We start from the raw sequence: 5,031 nt of genomic DNA, 5'->3' as shown, positions 1-5,031 counted from the left end.
GGGATTACCACTACCCCGATTCTGATTCAGGTGCTCCCGTAGGTCGGAGTGGTTCCTTTGGTTTCCAGTATTTCTACGTCCTTGATCATACATGCTGACTGATTTGGTGTCCCCTGAGTCGTCACTAGCGAGGCTTGTCGCATGATTGTTCCGAGATGGATTTCTTTCATGCTGCCTCATTTCTGCAGTGCGAGACCGAGACATTTGGCTACTCATAGGCTGGGCACCTCTTCGTTCCCTAGTAGCCTCTCTATTCCCCTGTTTCCATCTTGCCCGCCTTTCCTCATCACCCTGAGTTGGTTGTACGTTCCTCCAAGGTGGTGAGGGATATCTTATTGGTGACGGAGGAAACCGTATGGGTGACGGTGGTTGCCACCCATTTCGGGGTCTGGATGGTCCCGAGTTTGCCCGTGTTGGCTCGGTAACATTTTGCGTGTTACCAGGAATCTGAGTCCTAGCCTCTGCAGGGGTTCGGTTATTCCCAGTTTCTGCTAGTAACTCAGCAGTTGAGTTAACCAGAGCCCTAGCTCGAGTGTTTCTTCGAGGCCTCGAGGGAGTAGGTTGTTCTGCCAGTGGCGGAGGTTGCTCCGTTCTTCTTGTGGAAGCGTTTTTTCGAGGTCGCCCACGAGGCCTGCGGCGAGGAACATGAATGTCCCGCAGAGGTGGAGCTTGGTTCTCCTGCGGAGGTTGAGGCTGAGCTGCCTGCACCTCCGCAGCTAACCTAGCCAATTCCTCGTTCTGTTTTTTGGCCTCAGCCAACTATTTTCTTAACTGTCGGTTTTCAAGTTCCACAATGGGGACGTATCATTTAGGATTATAATACATATCCTCATCGTCCCTGGGAGCCGGAGGTGCTGGCGGTCCTCGAGAATCGGAGGACTCACTTCTCTCTTCAAGTTCTGGATTCGTCATTGGCTGCTTCCCAGGGCAACATGGATAGTTTTCTTCAGGAATATTCTGATCATTCACGGCCATAGCTAATCAGGGATTGTATTGCTTGAGTTCAACTCTCAATGAAAGCACCAAACTGTTGACGCCATTTTTCATCAACTTAAAATGTAGAGCAATTAAACAATAAGAACTATGGCACAGATGAACAATACAGTAGGACAACAAGAATTTTACGTGGTTCAGCAGTTAACTCTGCCTAGTCCACGAGTCTATTTTATTAAGACTTTGGAGTTTTCTAGAAATCCTTCAGGGATGAATCCTCCAGAATTTCTCTCAAGATATCAAAAGTTCCGTCCTTTACAAATGTTCATGACCTCCCTATTTATAGAGGGTTCTCAGAGTTCATTCCCACATATTTCGGGAAGATACTCTTATTTATTAATGACAATAATGATATTAAATTCTGTAACTCCTATATACAAGGAAACGTCCCCTGAAGACGAGGGGGTGTATAACAGACTTGTTAATATCCCTTTAATGTTGGGATGTTACAACAATAAATATCTTTAAATGCATGGAACACGTCTCATCAGATGACCCTTTAAGTCGTTCGAGGTCGACAATCAACATCATGTCGGTCCAGATCTATAGATAAGTTATGAGCTAGTCACCTTGCCCCAAGACCAGCTTGGAGCGTGTAAATACCACCGAGGCTGTTACACTCCGAGCTTATACTCATGCCAAGCTCGGGCTACTTGATCCACAGACACCCGACAACGGATATACTCCGATGCTATGTCTTTCGAGCTTAGAAAGAACTTCGAGGTTACATATCTTCGAGGTTGCCACATTGCTTCGAGGGTTTGGCATCTGGACCACGAACATGCACTTTAGATATCACGAGCTCACACTTGACGAATCCAGCTTTCGAGGTCACAATCTCAGGTCTCGAAATCTGGGTGTAACAGTTATTAAACAAAATAACGTGTGAATAGTTTTTAATTTTAGATATTTAGATAGTTTAGATATTATAGTTTTTTTAATAATTATAAATTTAAAAAAAGAATAATTAAAAAATGTGAAAAATTTAGAAAAAATTACATTTATTATTATAACGTGTAGTAATTTATTAGTGTAATTGTATTTAAAAATAATGTGTGAAGAGTTTTTAATTTTAGATATTTAGATAGTTTAGATATTATAGTTTTATAAATTTGAAAAAGAAGAATTAAAAAATGTGAAAAAATTTAGAAAAAAATTACATTTATTATATTGTAATTACATTTAAAAAATAAAGTGTGAAGAGTTTTTTAATTGTAGATATTATAGTTTTTTTTAATTATTAATTAATAATCTCAAATTTGAAAAAGAAAAATTAAAAAATGTGAAAATTTTAGAAAATATAAAGAGTGCTTTGGAACAATTTTAGAGTGTCACATCGTCTCATTGATGCTTTCCTTTATATAAATACTAGAAAACATAACCGCGCATTACGCAGTTTTTTTGTAATGATTAAAATATATATTTTAAAATATTTTTTGGGAGATTGTACACAACAAGGAAAATGGGCTTTTACTTCGGTTTTTAAGCTTGTTTTACTTCGGTTTTTGCTAAAATTCGCAACCGCAGTAGTTCGGAGCGAAGTAAAAACTAGCTAAAAACCGAAGTAGAATCCCAATCTTCTACTTCGGTTTTTACATAATAACCGAAGTAGAAAGTGTATATACGCTAGCATCCTGGGCACTTTCTACTTCGGTTTTTAGGTAAAATTGAAGTAAAATGTGTACTTTCTACTTTGGTTTTATCTAAGAACCGAAGTAAAATGGCACTTTCTACTTCGGTTCTTAGGTAAAACCGAAGTAGAAAGTGCACATTTTACTTCGGTTTTACCTAAAAACCGAAATAGAAAGTGCCCGCCTTTTTTATTTAATATATGTTTCTAATTATTTTTAAATGGATGGTTTCTATTTTTATATATATATATATTTTGGCCTAATTTTATTTAATTGATCTAATTAATATTTTTTTTTGGCCTAATTATTTTTCAACAATTTAATTATATGATATTACAATTATATATATTTTTACAATTGAAATTGGTTAAGAATTTTTTTTGAATGAAAATATGATAACTTTTATTAATTAAAAATGTTGTACATAAGCATATAAAATACAAGTACTTAAGTAAGATAACTAGCCTTAACATTAATACATTTACAAAAGACTAAACTTACAACTAAATAAAAATAGGCTTACTGATAAATGTATGTCATCAATTTGCCTAACCATTCGTGTTGATTGGCAAGAGGTCTGCAATCTCACAATATTGCGTCTTCCCACCAAACTGTAAAATTAATAAATATAAATTAATTTCATAGATTATCGATAGCAAATAAATTATAAAAAATGAACTTACTTTTTCTTTTAGGGTAGTCATTGCATTTGATGCCCGTACAAGATCTCTAATGTACTTCAAGACATAAAAACCACATTCATGACTTTGTGGTTGTCTTGGACATGTAACATTGAATATCTTTGTGGGATTGCCGAGTAATGCATTGGAAGAAGCTCTATAATATGCACTATTTAAAAAGAAAATTAACAAAAGTTATTAAAATGTAGTAACATGTAATATTTGTTGCATATTAAGAAATATTTTAAAAAATTTAAAACTTACCTCATTATCATTGAATCAATTTCTTCTGGACGTTTGTGTGATTTCAATGGATCTAAGAACACGATTTTTCCTTTTGGCATAGCAATCACCAACATCCAATGTTCCCTAAAATAAGAAGCGTATGTTAAGTAAAATAATTAAATTTTTAATATATGACTAATCAAATAAGAAAATTTTACACTATTTCTTACCGTATGTTCCAAGGTATAAAGTAAAGTTGACCAACTCTATCCATGGTCATCAACCAATTCGCCAAGTCAATGGTTGATCGCTCTACATCGTTAACATTATTAATGCTAAGACGTTCAATGTCATAAAACTTGTAATAGACACGCTGATTTGGAAATAGGGACTCCCAAATGCATCTGCAAAATTTTCTTTAGTGTTAAATATTTTGAAAAATTTCGGCAGAGTTTCCCCTATAAATAGGACTTCCCAAACCTGTAAACATTCAATGTCTATGAAAATTTTCAACAGATCACAGAGCAGTACTCATAACTGATTCTAAATTCCTATCATTCCAAAGAATTAGTTTAAGGGATACCTTAATCCGAATATCATTGCTGAGCCTCCAATCATATGCAAGGTAGCAACTTGTTCCACATCCTCTGAAGTTAGGAATATTGACTCGCAATTCATGAATGTTGGGTCCACTGGAATGGAGACGACTGAGTTTATTCCCTTAACTCTGCAAAATTCTCTCACCATAAACTGAAGGCTAACATGGATGCGATTCATGATGTGATCGGCAAATGGTTGGCCTTCGGTCAGAGTGTTTTCTGGATTGACGTGAGACCCAGCTGATGACAGATGCGGGCTAGTCATAGGAGGTTTTGACATATCCTTGGATGAACTTTTTGACATAGGAGGTTTCTTTCTTAGAGGACCCTACGCAACATCAAGTAAAAATAATATTAAAATACTGGACCAACAAATATTTTAATAGGTAACAAATTAAAGAATTCGTTTATACCTGGTCAGTCATAATTAAATCTTTTGGCCAAGGAAGGAATGTGTCATAAGTATCTCGAACATAGTGTATCTCCCCAACAGAACATGGGATTTCAGCATCCTCTTGTAACATTTTGGTGACTCGCACCCTCACGTATTCGTCTGTCAGTTGAACACCATGAATAGTCAGTGGACCCACCCCATCAATGATAACACCCTCTGCCACCACATTATGAATATTATCCGAACAAAGTAACACATCCTGCATGTACGGTGTGTCATCCTGCATGTACGGTGTGTGGTATTCTTCGTCGCTCTGCTCGTCATCATTGTCGTGTTCATCCATATCATCTATCCCACCTGCTTGTTTAGCTTTTTCCTCCTCTAAAGCTTTAAGTTCTGCTCTGAGCCTCGCAATTTCTGCATCTTTCTTACTAACAACATCAGCCATTTCTGTTGCTATTTTTGGTTTCATCCAAAGACGGACGAAATCTTCGCAAACGACCTACAAT

This window comes from Humulus lupulus, chromosome 8, assembly GCF_963169125.1.
Source record: "Humulus lupulus chromosome 8, drHumLupu1.1, whole genome shotgun sequence".
Classification (NCBI taxonomy): domain Eukaryota; kingdom Viridiplantae; phylum Streptophyta; class Magnoliopsida; order Rosales; family Cannabaceae; genus Humulus; species Humulus lupulus.
Note: the sequence above shows the minus strand (reverse complement) of the source record.